Source organism: Pan paniscus, chromosome 7 (assembly GCF_029289425.2).
Source record: "Pan paniscus chromosome 7, NHGRI_mPanPan1-v2.0_pri, whole genome shotgun sequence".
Classification (NCBI taxonomy): domain Eukaryota; kingdom Metazoa; phylum Chordata; class Mammalia; order Primates; family Hominidae; genus Pan; species Pan paniscus.
In genome coordinates, this window is record NC_073256.2 from 59,097,256 (window position 1) to 59,118,395 (window position 21,140).

At 36.8% G+C, this 21,140-nt stretch overlaps 1 protein-coding gene across 3 annotated transcripts in view; it reads right to left on the minus strand.

Moving 5' to 3' along the window:
• ZMAT4 (zinc finger matrin-type 4) overlaps window positions 1-21,140 on the minus strand; it is a 381,480-nt gene that overhangs the window by 133,074 nt on the left and 227,266 nt on the right. The window lies entirely within an intron of this gene.

Here is a 21,140-nt window from a genome sequence, read left to right on the forward strand (position 1 = left end):
GACATACCTAATGCGAGATGACGAATTAGTGGGTGCAGCGCACCAGCATGGCACATGTATACATATGTAACTAACCTGCACAATATGCACATGTACCCTAAAACTTAAAGTATAATAATAATAATAAAAAAAGAAATTTGAGAAATCCAAAAATAAGTAGAAATTAAACCACACACTCTTAAATAACCAATAGATCAAGTTACAAATAAAAATGGACAGCAAAAAATCTACTGAGATAAATGAAAATGAAAACAATATATCCAAACTTACAGGATGCAGCAAAAGGAGTACTTGAAGGGAAATTTATAACTATAAATAAAACATTTAAAAACATAAGAAAGATCTCAATTCAATAACTAAACTTCTATCTTAAAAACTAGAAATAGAGCAAAATACTCATGAAAAAACTCAGTGAAAGCAGCAGGAAGGAAATAATACATTAGAATAGAAGAAGATGAAATAGATTATAGAAAAACAATAATGGAAGTCAACAAAACTGAAAGTTGGTTATTTGAAAAGATCAACAAAACTGATAAATATCTAGCTAAATTGACAAGAAAGAGATAACTCACAAATTACTAAACTAAAAAATGAGAGAGAGGACATCACTAATGATCTTACTAATGATCTTACAGAAATAGAAAGGATTGTTAGTTAATACTATGGAAAATTGCATGCCAATAAATAAGACAACCTACTTAAAACAGATAAATTCATAGAAGAAAGAAACTACCAAAACTGACTCAGGAAAAAATAGAATTTGTGAGTAGACTTATAACAAGTAGAGACACTGACTTAGAAATCAAAAATATTTCATACAAAAAAAGAGTCAGACTGGATGGCTTCATTGGTGAATTCTACTATTTTAAGAAAAGTTAACACCAATCCTTTACAAAGTCTTTCTAAAAACAGGAAAAGAGGAAATGCTTCCCAACTCACTCTATAAGCTGCTGTCATATAAATGAGCCAAAGATGGCCCCTGTATGTTGGCCCTAGGTTGGTTCCTCCTTCATAGCAGGCTGAGATCTGTTAGCCCAAAATCCACCAGAACCAAACTCAAATTTTTATGCATTCATTTGTATTAAATAGAGCCATGTAAGCAGATTTTTGTCACATTGAGCCTGCCTGTTTTGCATACCCTGTGAAACTGTGCTCAACATCTGCTAGTCATAGGCAAAATAAATCTTGTAGCTATAAAAGATGCAAAGCCACCACTGCCTTCATGGCTCTCTAGCCCAGACACTCCCTGCCATGCTGCTGAGCACCATTACCTATACAGTCAAGTCCCCTCTCTGATTATCTTCTCCTTTAGAAGTTTCCTGAACCTCCTCCTGTTCTGGGTAGTGGTCCTCACACTGTAGCCTGTGAAATGCATGCAATGAGGCACTTCCCTTGCATACAAGCCTATCAAAGCATCACATACATAAAGCTCATGTGTGCTGCTGGTCATATCTTTTTCATTGTTTAACCCTGAAATTTCACAAATTCACTATAGGTCTGTATTACCCTGATACCAACACCATATAAAGTCATCACACAAAAAAAGAAAACTACAGACCAACATTTCTAATAAAAATAGACATCAAAATTCTCAACAAAATGCTAGCAAACTAAATCCAGAAACCTAAAAATGATAATACAGTATAACCAAGTGGAAGTTACACCAGGAATGCAAGGTTGGTTTAACGTATGAAAATCAATAAATGTAATTCATGGAATAAATTAAATAAAAGATAAAAATCGCCTGATCATCTCAATGGATAAAGAAAAGGCATTTGACACAGCACAACACCCTTTCATGCTGAAAACACTCAACAAACTATAATAGAAAATTCCTCCTGATAAAGAGCATTTATGAAAAAATCCACAGCTGACATCATACTTCATAGTGATAATTAAAAGCTTCCTCCCTAAGATCAGAAATAAGACAAGTATGCCCATGCTTGCCACTTCTATTCAAGATTGTGCTGGAGGTTCTGGCCAGTACCGTTAGGAAAGAAACTTAAATAAAAGGCATCCATATTGGAAAAGAAGTAGTAAAACTCTCTATTGGGAGATAACATGATGTTGTATTTAGAAAATCCTAAGGAATACCTACACACGCACACACACACACAGCACATAAAACCATTAGAGCTAGGAAATACATTCTGCAAGGTTGCAAGATACAAGATTTATATTTAAAATACAATTATATTTCTACATATTTACAATGAGCAATCCAAAAATAAAATTAAGATAACAATTCCACTTGCAATTGTGTAAAAAAATTAGGAATAAGTTTAACAAAACACATGCAAGACTTACACACTGAAACCTATAACATATTGTTGAAAGAAAATCTAAATAAATGAAAAGTCATTTTGTGTTCATAAATTGGAAGGCTTAATATTGCTGAAATGGCAATATTCCTCAAAATTATCTACAGAGTCAACACAATCCCTACCAAAATCCTAGCTGCCTTTTTGGAGAAATTGACAATGTGGCTCTCAAATTCATATGAAAATTTTAAAAAACCCAAAACACCAAAAAAGTCTGGAAAAAAAAAAAGAACAAAATTGGAGAACTGACACTTTTTGAGTTTAAAACTTACTACAATGCTACAGTAATCAAGATTGTGCGGTGTTGCAGAAAAAAAAAAGACATATGAATTAATGGAATAGAATTGATAGGCCAGAAATAGACCCATACATTTATGGTCCATTGAGTTTCAGCAAAGGTGCCATGACAATGCAATAAGAGAAGTCGTTTCAACAAATGGTACCATTACAACTAAATTCCACATGCAAAAGAATAAAGTTGGATTCTTACTTCAAATCACATACAAAAATTAAGCCAAAATGAATCAAAGACATAAATGTAAGAAGTAAAACTATGAAACTCTTAGAATAAAATTTTGATGTAAATCTTTGTGACAATTAGATTAGGCAATATTTCCTTCAATGTGATAAAAAAATGCAAACAACAACAACAGAAAATATATAGAAATGGAACTTAATTAAAATTTAAAATGTCTGTGCTTCAAATGCTATGGTTAAATTGAAAGATTGTCCACAGAATGAGAGACAAAATTGAAAATCATATATCTGATAAGAATCCAGTATCCAGACTACATAAAAATCTATTACAACTCAACAATAAAAGGCAAATAACTCAATTAAAGACTAAGTAAAGGATATGAATAGGTATTTCTCCCAGAAGAACTACAAATGTTCAATAAACACATGAAAAGACACAATCTCATTAGCCATCAGGAAAAAAGTAAATCAAAGCCACAGTGACTTACTACATCATATTCTAGGATAGGCAGAATAAAGAAGGTAGATAATAGTAAGTGTTGACAAAGATGTATACGAATTGGAACACTTATACATTGCTAGTGGGAATGTAAAATGGTGCAATCACTTTTGCAAACACTTTGCAATTACTTAATAAGTTAAATATAGGGTTATCATATGACCCAGCAATTCTACTCCTAGGCATATATTCAAGAGAACTGATAGCATATATCCACACAAAAACTTTTCCATGAATGTACCTAGCAGTATTATTCATAAGTCAAAATATAGAAACAACTTAATGTCCACCAATGAATAAACAAAAAGTGTATCCACATAATAAAATATCATTAAATAATAAAAATGAATGATGTACTGATACATGCTACAAAATAAATGACCCTTAAACACATTATGCTAAATATCTGAAGTGAAGAATGTCGAGACTACCTTGATTTGATCATTACAGGCAGCATGCATATATCAAAAAAAACCTCTACCCCATAAATATGTACAACTATTATGTATCAATAAAAAAGGGACACAAAAGGCACATATTTTACATTTACATTTATATAAAATGTCCAAAATAGGCAAGCCCACAGAGATAAAACCTAGACTAGTGGTTGCTTGGGGCTATGGTGAGAGAATAACAGGAAATGGTGAAATACCCTAAAATTAATTTTGTTCACAGTTGCACAATCTCATGAATATACTAAAAACCAGTGAAATGTATACTTCAAAATGGTAAATGTTATGGTGTGTGAATTATGTCTCAGTATTTATTTATTATTTATTTACTTATTTTGAGACAGGTTCTGGCTCTCTCGCTCAAGCTGGAGTGCAATGATGCAATCTCGGCTCACTGCAACTTCTACCTCCCAGGCTCAAACCATCCTCCCACCTCAGTTTCCCAAGTAGCTGGGTATGTCTCAGTTTCTTAAAGGAGTCATAAAAATCGTATGTATTTTAAAGAAATTAAGAACAAAGAAAGCGTGTTATGCTAATACACGTATTTATCATTCCTGGTCATTTTCCATCTTTTTTGAAGATCTGATTTTTCATCTGGTATTTCATTATAGCCTGAAGAACTTCTTTCAGCATTTCCAGTAGTACAGATGTGCTGGCAACAAATTCTTTAGTTTTTGTTGATTTAAAAATGTCATTATTACACCTTTATTCTTGAAGAATGTTTTCACTGATTAACAGGCTTTTTTTTTTCTTACAGTACTTTAAAGAGTTTTACTCAATCCTGGATTTAATTTTTTGTTTTAATGAGAAATCAGTTATCATTCATATTGTTGCTGACATCTATATAATGTGTAATTCTTCTCTGACTGCTTTCAAGATTTCCTCTTTCTCCTTGGTCTTCAGCAATTTGACCATTATGTACAGTAAGTTCTCACTTAATGTTGTCAATATGTTCTTAGAAATTGTGACTTTAATGAGACAATGTATAAAGAAATGATTTTTTTCTCATCAACAAAATAAAGTTGAACAAAATGATCTTCTTCGAGGACTTGCTGTAGGGCTTTCACTTAAAGTCTCAGTTTCCAAGAACTTATTGAAGACGTTAAGTGAGGAATTAATGTATGTAATAATTTTAGGTGTAGTTTTCTTTATATTTATCTTACTTAGGATTCATGAGCTTCTTAAACATGCAAATGTGTTTCTTTCACATATGAAAGACTTTTGACATTGTCCCACACACAGTGTTTTAATTTTTAAAAATATTTTTCTCTGTGTTCTTGAGATTAGGTAGCACCTATTTAATTTCAAGTTCATTCTCTTTAAATCCAATTCATGTTATAAACTCCATGTATATTTTTCACTTTGAATATTTTATTTTTCAGATTCTCTTGGCTCTTTTTGTTTCTATTGCTGATTAATGTTCTATTCCCTAACTCACTGTGAGTATACTTTCCTTTATATCCTTGAGCATAATTATAATAGCTACTTTTAAATCCTTGCATTCTATTAGCTGGATTATCTCAGTATTAGTCTCTATTGATTGCTTGTTCTCTTGAGCATGAGTCACATTTCCTAGTTCCTCCTATGCATATTAATTTAAGACTGCATCTGAATATTATGAATGATACATTGTATAAACTTTGGATTCTGTTATATTCCTCCAGAACATTGATTTTGAAAGCTGGCAGCAAACTTAGGTGAAGTCAAACTCCAAATTCTGTTCCCCTGTGATGTGTGTGTGGTAGCGGTGGTGTGGGAATTGGGATGGGGCATGGGGGGTTGGGAGGTGTGTGTGAAGCAGCTGAAATTGCTGCTCAGTACTTTTAGCTTGAGCTAAGATGTCTGGCGTTGGCTCCATTGGTACATTGTTTACTTATCCAGGACAGGTTTAGGCAGCGTTAGACACATACACACACACACACACACACACACACACACACACACAAAACTCTGATTTTTCCCTTTCTTGAATTTTTTGCTCTACTTTCCAGTGCTATGGTTCCCCAGAGCTCTCTCCTCTGGTCTTCAAGCCAGTAAGACTGTGGGTTTTTACCTATATTCCAGCCAGCCAGCTTGCTGCTGACTGGATCAGCCCTGAGGAAAATAGCCACAAAAACTGGAAAACTCACTCAATGTTCTTTCCTTATTCCAAATGTTCACCTCCCTCCAGTTTCTGCCTGGTTTTGATTGCTCCCCATTGTCTTCAAGTAGATGATTTTTATATTTTCTCCAGAGTTTACAAATATTATCAGTAGAAGGGTTGGTCTGATTACTCTAGCATTAGTAGAAATGGATCCCCAAGACGTGGTTGCAGCAGTAGTGACTTCCATTCACATGGTAACCACACTTGGAAAATATGAGTGACAATTAGAAACAACATATATGATCAGGAATCATGGGTGGGTACATGAGTGTGTGCATGTGCTGCAGATGCCAAGACCACTGACGACTCCACTAAAGAACCTTTACATCTAAAAGCTGAAAATATAAAACTCCTAAGTGTGCACTTTAAAGTGAAGGAGGTTATGAAACGGAAATGAGATGAGGGCAGGAGTCAATAAATTTAGTAGACATTGCCCCTTGAGGGTAGAGAGCAAGTTTTAGGCATGAGGGGGTGCGTTAAGACACCTCCAAAGTTCCTCATATGTTGTTTTGCTTAGGGCCACAAGTCAACATACAGTTTGTCCAGACTCAAGCCAAATCATAATAAAAAGCTTTTTGCTATGAACATATAGCTGCCTTGAGTCCTTGCATTGCCCCTGGATGCAGAAGTCCAGGGGTGGTCAAACAGAATGGAGAGGGGACAAAATAAACCTTTTTTTGTGGTCCCAGGGTAGGGTCAGTGCATCATTAAACATAAGCTTGAACAATCTGATATTTCACATATTCTGGAGGTGCAATTATTCACAATCCAAGTTCACAGACTCACAATTTAATGTTTCTCTGTGGTACAGACTGACCTAGAAGGAAACTAGATGGACAACAATGCTAAAAGAGATCACCTATCCCAACACCTTCATTTCTGAGAGGAGACTGAGGCCCAGAGAGATGAAGCAACTCATCAAGGTCTCACAGTTACTCAGTAGGAAAAGCAGGACTCAGATTTAGGGCTTATGACCCTGAATCCACTACGCTGTACCTTACTGATTCACTAGGACTTTGTAAAACTATACTTCCTGCAATAGGGTTTATATTGAGTGACAGATGCCTTTCTTTTACATACAACTGCAAAAGAAATCAGGACTCTTATTTACAAAACAGCAATCCTTGATAACTCACTGCAAATCATTTAACAGTTTGCCAGCGGGTATCTGTGAAAAGCTGTGCTACCATGCCACTGGCCCATTAGCTATTTCAGTAAACATATTATTTGTCATACTTTGTAAAAATAGGTTCCAAATTCAAGTTATTGCATATTTTTGTTTATTATTCGGGTCTAGGAACCCATTTATCTAATGTAGACATCATACTCACCTTCTAAATAAAAGATCTGTTTCGGTAAGTAACATTTCTATTGGCAGCAAACCACCAGCCGCAATATTTGTAAAGAAATCTTTAGTTGTGTATTTTTAAGTTGAAGTGGCTTTTTCAAGATTTTAAAGGAAGTTTTCCTATTCTTACAGTAAAGATATGCAAATCATTTGAGGATCTAAAAAGCATCCTTCAAATAATGTTAGATTGCTTGCATTGCCTGCTAGCTTAGAAGTTTCCTGAAGGAAAGAACCATCCCTTTTTCATTATTGTATCTTCAGTACTGGGTATAGTGCCCGTTACATAATAACCACCTAATAGGCATTTGTTGAGTGACTCATGGATGGACAAATGAAGAGCTCTTTCTCTAAGGTGACTCCACTGTAGCAAAGCACCATAGAATTTAATTTCTCCATTTTCAGGTAGCAGTTTTGGTCCTGGGTATAGAGTCATACAAAGGTTTCAGATGCAATTTATCAGGACATCTGCTGTTTCCTCCCTTACCTCAACCTCAACTATAAAATCCCCATTTTCTTGGGGAAACATTCACATAAGATGATAATGGCCAGCAGCAGAATCTATTTGAAAAGCAAATTGTAGAGTATTGAATGAGCTCAGCTTTTGTTCATTTCTTTCTTTACCTTATCTCTATGCTTTTATATACACAAAACATACCAGACATCTTCAGGTAAAAAGCTCTTCACAGTATTTTATTTGCCTCGGAAATCACAATGATATGGACTTTTAAAAGAGAAAGCATGTCTTTTTTTAGATATCAGGACAATGGCATCTTGGTATTCCAGGGTTTATCACATGCCTGTTAAACAGTAGGTGCTTATTAAATATTACTCAAAATGAGATAGTAAACAGATACATCAATAAGTATGTTCTACTTGGAGTAAATCTGGCTTTTTTTTTTTTTTTTGATACAGAGTCTTGCTCTGTTGCCCAGGCCAGAGTGCAGTGGCACAATCATGGCTCACTGCAACCTCCGCCTCCCAGGTTCAAGCGTTTCTTTTGTCTCAGCCTCCTGACTAGCTGGGACTATAGACATGCACACTACACCCGGCTAATTTTTGTATTTTTTGTAGAAATGGGGTTTCACCATGTTGGCCAGGCTGGTCTCGAACTCGACCCCAGGCAATCCACCTGCCTTGCCCTGCCAAAGTGCTGGGATTACCGGCCAGCCATCATGCCCAGCCAGTGTTTATTAAATATTAGTCAAAATGAGGTAGTAAACAAATACATCAATAGGTATGTTCTACTTCGAGTAAACCTGACATTTGTTTCTTATACCATAATCTCAGTTCACAATCAGTTAGAGAATCCCATCTACTGGGATTAGGTCCATCTGCAGCAGCTTTAAAATAAAAGACACTTAAGGCTACTTTTTTCTATGGAGTTAAAGTTATAATTTTAGAAACAAACAAAATAGTTTCCCATTTGTTCTAGGACAGGTTCCTCCTGATTTTGCATCTTTTCACAAGGATCTCTTGTTTTGTCAAATGAAAGTGGGCCACAAAAAAGCCCACAGCTTTTTAGAGGCAGCATAATGGATACATCTTCCTAGAACCTTATGAAACCACTATGCTGAGCTCCTGCAAAATACTACACCCGTTCTTGAGCTTAAACTAAACAATAGAGATATTTAGTCAACACCCAGGAAGGGAGGGTCTTAGAGCACTGAGGAGAAAAATGAATTGGTTAGCAGTTTCACATGATATTGTCAGCTTCTTCAATGTAGCCAAAATTGGTAACTAAAGAACAGGTTAATTTTTTTGTTTGTTTGTTTTGAGACAGGGTCTCACTCTGTCACCCAGGCTGGAGTGCAGTGGTGCAATCATGACTCACTGTAATCTCTGCCTCACAGGCTCAAGTGATTCTCCCAGTTCAACCTCCTGTGTAGCTGGGACCACAGGTGTGCATCACCATGCTTGGCTAATTTTTTTTTATTTTTTATAGAGATGGGGCTTTACTATGTTGCCCAGGTTGCTCTCGAATTCCCGTGCTCAAGCAATCCTCCCACCTTGGCCTCCCAAATTGCTGGGATTCTAAGCATAAGCCACCACACCCGGCCCAGGTAAGTACTTTGGATATGAGTAGGGGTGTTTTGTTGTTGCTTTTGCTCTTTTCTTGGTCAACATCTAATAACAGAGAACAGTATTTCCATATTTCAAATACAGGGCTGTTTCCAATGTAGTAGCTGACTCTAATATTTAAAATCCGGATAGGTTTCTAATTTCCTGCTTGAGTTTGCCCACAGTGCATAAATGGACGCAGTAGTGCAAAAATGATTTCATTTTAGAAGCCAAGCTCTCATCTCTTTTGGAACCTAGTCAGTGATGATGGAAGAGTTAACCAAGCGTCTTTAGAGAGTGTTCCATTTATTAGCTTCATTAATAACAATAACAGGCAAAACCCATCCCAGCTGAAGGAAGAATGCCCCTACAGTATGTAAACACACGACTGAGAATGTTCATCAATTACATTTCTTGTTGGATTTGAGACTGAACAGAAATCTAAATTATTACTCATGTTACTCATTACATTTCTGTTTTTCCTATTGGAGTTCCCAATAGGAAACGTTGACCTTGCCAAGGTGTCTTTGAGAATTCTAATGTACAGGCTCATTTTCATTTTGCTAACTGGGAGAGCACTCTGAATAGTGCACCAAGAAATATATCTTTCACTTGTTCCACTTTTCCCCCTTGACCTCTGCCTTGGTCTCCTCCAGGCCCTCAGCAGGCCTCTGCATGAATTCGATTTGGTCTCCTGGCTTTCAGAATCTCCTCATTCCAATGATCACATCTTCTACTGACAAGTATTCATCTCTCTACTCAAAAACACATCAGTGGCCACCAAATACAGTTCCGCTTTGCCTGACATGCAAGGCCATTTACAATTTGGTTCCAATCTGTCTTCTCAGCCTTCTCTTACCTTCATCGAACCCAAGGTCCCATCTGACCTGAATGCTAGTTATGATCACCCTTCCCCATCTCTCTGGCCTGTAGTCATGCTGATCTCTCCACTCTAGGGAAACTAGCCACCAACTTCTACATAGCTCAATGCTAACTTCAAGTTGGAAGTCGTTTTTTCTGTGTTCTCCATTCCCAAAGCATTGTGGTTGGAGGGCTCCCAAGCTTTTTTTTCACATTTTGTGTTATGTTTATTTCAATAAAGATATTATCTTCTCCCCCTCCCTTCCTCAGACTTCAAACCCTTTGAGATTAGAGGATGAGTCACATTCCCTTATAAATTCAAGCACAGGGCCTCTCACATAACAGGAACTTAGTGTGTTTGAATAAGTGAATGAATGAATGAATGACAAAATAAGAGAACCAAAATTATCTCTTCTATATCACACTATTTTCCCACTTCATTCCTACCCCAATAATATGACAGGAACATGAGCCATTTAAGCAGTTTAATTATCTAATCCAAAATGTGGGCTCTGAAGATCAGAGTGAGTCTACATAGAATAGCTGAGGTGTCAAAACACATTAAAAATAATAATGCAAAAATAACCAGGTGTAATCTAAGCTGAGTATTTTCTCTGGCACCTCTTCACTAACATTTAATTTAGAATTGTGTTCTATAATTATCGTATCTGTTTAAAGGTCCTATTTTCTGCTGATTCTTAACTAGATACAATACATACAGCTTTCAGAGATTGAAAATATTAGTATAAAGAGAACTAATGCTTTTATTTTAATTGATTAAATGTAATCAAAGTACATATTATTTGACACTAGTTTCTGTCAAGTATTCAGTACTTGAAAATGTTGAATCATCGGTTTGAGACCCATAATTCTGACTGTACCACAGACAGTGGAGAATGTGGAGTGTAGTTTTTCCACTGGGTGACAGGAGGGAGACCGATCCTCCAGGACTTCTATCAGCAACACCTTATTTTGGGTACTGTGGGTGATATGAAGAAGTTCTAACAAATAGAATGTGTGGAAGTGGTGCTCAGAGACCTTCAAGTGTAATAGAAAGGGGAGCTTCCTCCAGATGCTGCCTTGGGTCACTCACTCTGTAGGAAGCCAGCGAACACAACACCAGTACATTCAAAACCCCAAGGAGAGGCCCACAAGGAGACAAAGGCCTCTCACCAATAAGCCAGTTGTGTGAGAGGTGTGTGAGAGGCCTCTCACCAATAAGCCAGCTGCCTTTTCTCTCTTCTACTTAGCTTTTTAAATGTACACACTGCTCTCTTCTTGGTGCATAGCTATTCAGATTTTGACAAAACCATAAAGCCAGGTTGCCACCACCATGATCCAAGTATAATTTCCATTATGCTTCCAATACCCCATTATCATCCATCTGTCCTGCCCTCTGCAATGCCTGGCAACCACTAACCTATTACCCAGAATGCAATGAGCTGGCTTTAGGAGTAGACACTCCAGCCTCGTTCAAGCTTTCAGATGACAGCAGCCCTGGTTGATGTCTCTGTTACAATATTATGAAGAACCTCAAGGCAGAATCACTGAGCCAAGCCACTCCCAAATCCCCTCATGGAAACTGTGAGAGATGTCGTTGTAAGCCACTAAGTTTGGAGGTAATTATTGCACAGCAATAGTTGCATTGGTTACCTTATAAAACTTTTTAAAAATAATTATTGCTATTGATATTTACCTAGAATGTCTTTCCTTTGATTGGTCTTGGAGCAGACCCACAGCCTGAGTGCCCATGCACAGGTAACTTGGGTACCTGAAGGTAGAAAAGTGTCACCACATTGACATGACTAAGGTGTCCACTGCCTGAGATGTGGACAAAGGCCATGCCAAGGTTAAGTGGAAGAAAATATGAAGCAGTTAATCCTCTGTCACTTGAAAGCTCACAGCAGAAATAATTCAAAACGTAAAGCCCTAGCCAGGCGTGCTGGTGGGCACCTGTAATTCCAACTACTCAGGAGTCTGAGGCAGGAGAATCACTTGAACCTGAGAGGTGGAGGTTGCAGTGAGCTGAGACTGCGCCACTGCACTCCAGGCTGGGTGACAGAGCAAGACTGTCTCAAAAAAACAAACAACAACAAACACACACACACACACACACACACACACACACACACACACACACACACAAAACAAAAAATGTAAAGCCCTCTCAACCACCAGGTTCTGCTTATCTTGAGGCAAATCTGTTCCTCTGTCGCACATACTACTTTCATGATTTGAAATCCTAGATAAGCTGCCTGCATCCTCTTGCAATCCATCCCCATTTCCACACAGAGAGGCAGCAGCTGCATTACAGGGGGAGCTATTGTACATTCTAGGGGCCTCTCCAGCAGTATGTCTTCTCTTTCTAGAACTTTGCCTCTCTCACCCAGGCCCCCATGAATAGTGACTACAGTTCTTTGCATGGCTATATTCACTCCAGCTGAGATGAAGTCATGAATGTGAGGGAAAGTCCTTTGTTAAAGGTACATAATGCGTGTTGCAAATAATCCATTCCCAGAAAACTCAGAGTTGGCTGTGCTTATTCTATACTTCAGTTCAAAGCAAGTTTTCTACACGAAAAATATTCAAGTCTCCCAAACTCAACTGTTTAAACAAAAGAGTTAATTACTCAGGATTCTGGGTGGTCAATGATGAATCACCAGAAACTGTGACACCCTCAGTGAGGAGCCATGGGTCTAGCCCTAACTTAGAACGGGACAGTCACTTCACGTCTCTGGGCCTCAGAATCATTCTCTGTAAAAAGAAGGGATATAATTCAATGATATTGACTGTCTTTTCCAGCACAGCTCAGCTTACGGTTCTTGGAAACATTATTAAATTTTTTAATGAATTCTTTTGTTCTGTGTCTTCAGATGAGAATTACAATAGAATAGTCTTGTTTCCTCTGCAACAATAAAATAACTGTGCATTTTTCCATCCTAAAGTATTTAAAAGAATACATGATAAAGGTCTGCAAAATGAATATTCTATCTTAACCTAGCCATAATTTTATAATTTACATGGCCACTGTTTCTAAGTAAGAAACTGCCTTCTATCTGTGTTTTATACTGGCAAGAAGAATTTAATCTATAAAGAAAACCTCTAAAGTACTTTCAGACCATCGAACTTTATAATTCCATAACTCAATAACTTCCTTTGTTTTCTACATTACATTACATATTCAGGAAGATAAGACTTTTTTCTTATTAATTTAAAACTTGGAAGTAGAGACAGGTATCATCTTTTTCTGGAACAAATAACACTAGAGTTGAGTCAGCAATCAAGTTATGCATATTCATAACCATCTAGGCCAACCTCATTTATAATTCTTTGTTAATCTACAAAAATAATTTTATTTTTAAAAATTTGATTTGCTACTTGAAGCAAAGGCAAGAATAACACAATTTCACAGGGTTCCCAATGATTAATGTGAAAATTAAAAAAATACAAAAGGAGGAAATTATTTGCACCATTAAAGTATACACTAATAACAAGTAGAAAGTTATGTGGAAGTCACAGGAATCAAGGCCAATGAACAAAATTCAATTTCATTTTCTATATATCAGCAACACATAAAAATAAAACACACAAAATAAAGTTTCAAAAATACAATACAATGTATACTAGGGTTAAACAACACAAAATTTAGTTGACTTTCAAACAACACAAGTTTGAACCGCATGGGTCTATTTATACACACATTTTTTTCAATCAATATATCGGAAAAATATCTGGAGATTTGCAACAATATGAGAAAGAGAACCACAAAGCCTAGAAATATCAAAAAATTAATAAAAATTAGGTATGTCATGAATGCCTAAAATATATGTAGATACTAGTCTATTTTACATTTACTATTATAAAATACACACAAATCTATTATTAAAAGTTGAAAGTTATCAAAACTTTCACACATATACACAGACTGCACGCATGGCGCCATTTGTAGTCAAAAGAAATGTAAAGAAATGTAAAGATGCAGTATTAAATCATAGCTGCGTAAAGTTAAGGTGGTAAACACTGGCCTGCAATAATTTCTTTTTTTTTTTTAATTTTTTTATTTTTATTTTTTTTTTGAGACAGAGTCTCGCTCTGTCGCCTAGGCTGGAGTGCAGTGGGGCAATCTCTGCTCACTGCAAGCTCTGCCTCCTAGGTTCACGCCATTCTCCTGACTCAGCCTCCTGAGTAGCTGGGACTATAGGCGCCCGCCACCACGCCCGACTAATTTTTGTATTTTTAGTAGAGACAGGGTTTCACAGTGTTAATCAGGATGGTCTCGATCTCCTGACCTCGTGATCCACCCACCTCGGCCTCCCAAAGTGCTGGGATTACAGGTGTGAGCCACCGTGCCCGGCCCTGTCCTGCAATAATTTCATAACCATCTCCTGTTGCAATGAGCGCAAGTATTGTGAGGATTCACTTACAATGCCATGTGATGCTAATCATCTCCACGTAAGCAGTTTGTCTCCCCAGTAAATTGTGTACTGCAGTAAAAAGTGATCTCTCGAGGTTCTCATGTGTTTTTCATCATGTTTAATGCAATGCTGGAAACCTTGAATAACACCATGGGATCTATACTAAGTGTAACTCGTGATGCTGGAAGTGCTCTTAAGAAGCACAGGAAACTCATGACTACAAGAACAAGTTGAATGGTTTGATATGTACTATGGATGGAGATCTTCAGATTGGTTGCCTGCCACTTCAAGATAAATGAATCCAGCATAAGGTCCATTATTTAAAAAAAAAATAAACAACAACAAAAAAAAAAACAAGAAAAAGAAATTTATGAAGTTGTTGCTATAGCTACATCAGCAGGCATAAAAACCTTGAACTTTATGAGAAATACTTTTGCCCTCGTATTGAAAATGCAGCTTTTATGTGAGTGCAGGATTGCTATAGGAAAGGCATACCTAATATGATTCGAGAAAAAGTGAATTCATTGTATGACAACTTAAAGCAAAAAGAAGGTGAAGGATCTAAAGCTGTAGAAGTTAATACCAGCAAGGGAAGGTTCGATAATAGGAGGAGCAGCTTCTGCCAACAAAGAAGCAGCAGAAGAGTTCCCAGGAATCATTAAGAAAACTATTGAGGAGTGGCTGGGCGCAGTGGCTCATGTCTGCAATCCCAGCACTTTGGAAGGTCGAGGCAGGCAGATCACTTGAGGTCAGGATTGGAATCAGCCTGGCCAACATTGGGAAACCCCATCTCTACTAAAAATACAAAAATTAACCAGGCATGGTGGCACGCACCTGTAGTCCCAGCTACTCCAGAGGCTGAGGCAGGAGAATTGCTTGAACCCAGGAGGCGGAGGTTGCAGTGAGCCAAGATAGCGCCACTGCACTCTAGCCTGGTGACAGAGCAAGACTTTGTCTCAAAAAAAAAAAAGAAAAAAGAAAAAAAAAGAAAATAATCCTCCTGAATGGGCTTTTAATGCAGAAAAAATTGCCCTATTCTAGGGAAAAAAATGCCACTAAGGACACTTATTACTAAGGAAGAGAGGCAAGCACCAGGGTTTAAGGCAGGAAGGGATAGGCTAACTCTACTGTTTTGTGCAAATGCAGTCAGGTTTATGATCAGGAATGCCCTTATCTATAAAGCTGCTACCCACCTTCCCCACCAGCTTTGAAAGGAAAATATAAACACCAGCTGCCAGTCTTTTGGCTGTACAAGAAGCCCTGGACAACAACAACCATTTTTCTGGATTGGCTCCATCGATGCTTTGTCCCTGAAATTAGGAAGTACCTTGCCAGTAAGGAACTGCCTTTTAAAGTGTTTTTTTTTTTTAATATTGGACAATGCCCTTGACTACCCAGAACCCCATAAATTCAACATTGAAGATGTCAAAGTGGTTTACCCCTGACTAAACACAATGTATATAATTTAGCCCATAGGTCAGGGGGGTCAGGAACTTTAAGGCTCATTACACACAGTACTCTATGGACAGGACTGTGGACACTATGGAAGAGAACTCTGATAGAGAAAACATTATGAAAGTTTGGAATCTAAGGCCTAACAGACACTACACCAGAGGAATTAACAGAAGACAACTTGATGGAAGTGAGTGCATCTGAGCCAGTGACAGATAATGAGGAAGAAGACATTGAAGAAGCAGTGCCAGAAAACAAGTCGATGTTAGACAATCTGGCAGAAGCGGTCCAATGATTCAAGACTGCTTTTTGACTTCTTTTATGACATGGGCCCTTATATGATACAGATACTGAAATAAAAGCAAGCAATGGAGGGACTGGTACTGTAGACAAACATTTTTAGAGAAATAAAAAAGCAAAAAAGTCAAATAAATGATGATGTATTTCATAAAGTTACACCGAGAGTGCCTGACTGTCTGCCTCTCCTTCCACCTTTTCCACCGCTTTTGCCTCTGCCACCCCTGAGAAGCAGAACCAACCCCTCCTCTTCATCCTACTCCACCTACTCAACATGAAGATGATGAGTACTTCCACTTAACATATAGTAAATATATTTTCTCTTCCTGATGATTTTCTTAATAACATTTTATTTATGTTACTTTATTGTAAAATTACAGTATAAAGTATGTATAACCCACAAAATATGTGTTAATCAACTATGTTATTGGTAAGGCTTCCAGTCAACAGTAGGCTATTAGTAGTTAAGTTTTTGAGGAGTCAAAAGTTATTTGCAGATTTTCAACCGTGTAGGGGGTTGGTGCCCCTGATCCTTGTGTTGTTCAAGAGTCAATTGTACTTGGCGACACATTTAACAAATGATGTGCAAAACCTTTACACTGAAAACTACAAAACATTGCCTATACAACCTAAACATAAATGAATAGAGAGATACAGGATGTTCATGGATTGGAAGACTCAATACTTTGAAGAATTTAAATAAATTATTCCCAAATTGGTCTATAGACTGAATTCAATCCCATTCAACATTCCAACAAAGCTTATATGCAAGATTGATTCTAAAATTTATATAGACATTTAAAGGATTTAGAACAGCCAAATAATCTTGAGAAAGAAGAAGAAAGTTGGAGAACTTGCACTACCTCATTTCGATACTTCTAGAATGCTGAAAAATCATTACAGTGTGGTGCTGGTATAAAGACAAAGAGATCCATGGAACAGAATAAATTGTCCAGATATAGACTCACACAATCAAAAGATGTTCAATAAAGGTCATTCACGGCAATTCAATGAGGAAAAGTAAATATTTTCTGCAACTTTCTGTAACAACTGTGTAAATATATAAAAATGAAATAAATTTTAACCTTTACTTCATACTGTACACAAAAATTAATTTCAGATACATCATAATCCTACATGTAAAAGTTAAAACTATGAAATTTGTAGAAGAAAACATACAAGAATATCTTGGTACAGGCAAAGAGTTTTTTAGGTAAGACACAAAAAGCAATGATTATAAAAGAATAAAAAAGTTAAGTTAGCCTCCCAAAATTTAAAAATGCCTGCTCATTGAAAGGCTTAAGAAAATTAATAGCCAAGTCACAAACTAGGAGAAAATATTCATAATGCATATATTCAACAAAGAATGTGAATCCATATGTGAAAGCCTTCTACCTCATCTCATTAATAAAAGGCAAAAAACAAATTTTTAAAAATAGATAAAAGACATAAACAGACACTTCACAAAGGAAGATACACAAATGACCAATAAGCACATTTAAAAAGTACTTGACGGCAGGGTGTGGTGGCTCACACCTGTAATCCCAGCACTTTGGGAGGCCAAGGTGGGCAGATCATGAGGTCAAGAGATCAAGACCATCCTGACCAACATGGTGAAACCCCGTCTCTACTAAAAATACGAAAATTAGCTGGGCGTGGTGGCATGCACCTGTAGTCCCAGCTACTTGGGAGGCTGAGGCAGGAGAATCTCTTGAACCTGGGAGGCAGAGGTTGCAGTGAGCTGAGATGGTGCCACTGCACTCCAGCCTGGCAACAGAGCAAGACTCCGTCTCAAAAAAAAAAAAAAGTACTTGACATCATTAGTCAATATGGAAATATGAATTAAAGGCATCATGAAATACCCTCCTATATGCACTAAAATGGCTAAAATTTAAAAGACTGACATGAACAGATGTTGGTGAGGCTATGGAATTTTTATGTGTTGGCTTTTTGAAGTGCAAAATAATGCAACTCTTTTAGATTTTGGCAGTTTCTTCTATAGTTAAAAATACATGCAACTTATGACCCAGCAATCCTATGCCTATTTACCAAGAGAAGTAAAACATATGTTGACCAAAAAAAGTCTTGTGCCGTAATGTTCATGAAAGCTTTATCTAAAATAGCACCAAAATAATCCAAAGGTCATCAATGAATAGAGTGGATAGACAAACTGTGGTATTTTTGCATATAGAATACTACTCAGTAATAAAAAAGGTACTACTTTGCTTTATATGCTATAAATGGATAAATTTCATAAACAATGTGCGATCCAAAATAAGCCAGACACACAAGAAATACATATTTTATGATTCCACTTATGTGGAGTTTTAGAACAAGCAAAACTAATCTATGATGAAAAAATGAGAAAAGTGGTTCTCTGGAATGGAGGGTTGGAGTTGACATGGGAATTTTCCCATGATAGAAAAGTTATGTATCTTAATAGGGCTGTGGGTTACACAGGTGTTTGCACTGTCAAAACTCATAGAACTGTAACATGTAATATCTCTGCATTTCACTATACAAATAATATGCATCATTTTAAAAAATTAAAACAAAATTAGAAATAGTTTCTTATAAAAAATATTAAATCAGAATCCTTCTAGAAATGAAAATGATTGCCATGTTAAGAATGTAAGATTTCAAGTGATTTTGTTTTAGGGCATTCTCTGTTCATTCATTCATTCATTCAGAAACTATTGAGTAACTATTATGTGTCTGCCACTACTCTAGGTGTTTTGAACATACAAATGAGCAAACCAGACATAAATGCCTGCTTTTAAGATGCTAATAATCTATAAAGTAAGTAGAGAGAAAGAAAATACAAAAAAAAGTAAGTAAACAAGGCGGTGTTTAAAAATGTGAGAAGTGCTATGAGAGAAAGAGAAAAAGCCTACCATCCTGTTATATTGCTATATCATGCTTCAGCTGCCTGATACCATTTTATTAAAATCATAGATATGCCTATATTTATGGATTAGCATTTTTGCCTTTATTAATTGATTGATCATACATTAGAAGCATTCCAGGAATAGAGGCGGGTGTGTGTGGCATGTGTGTGTGTTTCAAAGTGCTGGGTTACCATAGTTGCTTTATTCTTAAGCTTTTGCAATATTTAATGCTTGAATAAATATCTATCAGGATATCACCTGGAGCGTGTGGAAAGGTTGGTTTCAAGGGCATTGTGCTCAATGCTAATCGCATTCCATGGGCTACTGAGTCACAGTCACATTGAGTTATCGAGTCAAAGCAGCCCTTTTGTCTTCTGTATGAAAGAGAAGCTGCTCAAATGTTACAGAATTCAGACACCAAAGTCATTAAGATGTAGTTGTACATAAAAGATGCAGCACTGATAATTCAAAATAGACAGGAAGAATGTGCTCTAGGAATAATTTTTCTTCAAGTCATAATATCTGGCACCAAACATAAATAAAGTCCTATTTTTCTCCTTCACCGCCCAGCCGGGAAGGAGTCACTGAGACAACTTGTTATCTGCCAGTAACACAGGCATTGCAGGTAGGCCTTCAGCTATGGAGAGACCCTGCCTATTGTTTTAACAAGACATAGACTGAAAACATGTGAAATCCTCCATCAAAAAGCAGTAGTACCATTGACTCAACAGCTTCTGCAATGAGTTTATCCAACATACTGAAATAGGAAGCCCCAAGTTGCTTTTCTGTAGCTAGAACACATACACATAAATAAAGTGTTATTAATATTTGCTCTTTTTTTGTTGTTTTTAATCAGGTCTTTTGGAAAAAATCAATCTCGAATCAAGCTCTATGTACGTAGCCATGGATCTCCAACTTTAAATCTATGCTGCAGTATAAGATTCTTCCATGATGACTTCTTAGCTGTCTCTAGCTTGTTTCCTGACCTTTGCCCATGCATATGTGATTCTGCTCACATGGAATGCCTTCTGACCTTCTAAAATGCCACCCACTTTTCCAGTTCCAAATCAAGTATATTCCCTTGGTGAGATCTTCTGCAACCAACATATTGAGAAGTGACCTGTCCCTCCTCTCAACTCATTGTAGCATGACCTTTTATATTACTTATTTTGTCTAGAAATGTTCCAAGTCATTTTCTGTTATAATTATCCCCCTTACAGGTTCACAGCCAGATTACGGTAATTAGAATTGTAGGCTCTGTAGGCAGAACCCTGTTTAAACCCAGGTTGCTGTCTCCAAATTGATTTGCAAATGTTGTTATCTATAGCTTACAGCCGTTATGAATGACCTGCCCACAAAAGCTCATCAAACTTACACCAAATCTGAAGTATAGTATCAATAGCACCCCTTGCAGAATTATTTTTATTTTTCTGAGATAAATGCATTTTCTCAGAAAATATAATATGCAATTTTGCTGTACTTCTATGCTGCCAACATCGAGCTGATCAAAAGTATGTAGGCGATCAAAAATGCTTAAATGGTTGCTGGTGATAAAATATTCTATTTAGTCCCACAAATTGGTTGATGGCTTCCTAAGGAATCCACAGAAGTAATCCTCATGCTATGTTTTCCAAATTCAGCAGCTTCTGTGAAACCTCACAGGAACTTCAAATGATACATGGTTTCTAGCTGTCAAGAAAACCCTGTCTGGGGCAGGGGCATGGTGCGGAGGAGACAGGTGTTGACTACATAGTGCCACACAGCACTGCCTTGCCGTGATTTCCTGGAGATTTTATTGAAGGGGCTTGGGCTTGCTTCAAGTCATTAAATTGAGTCAATTTGTTGCTTTGTTTTGGCTAAATTTATAAAAGCACAAAAGTTTAAGGTAAGATAATACCATTTGGCCTTTTTAGCATCTTTTTTTTTTTT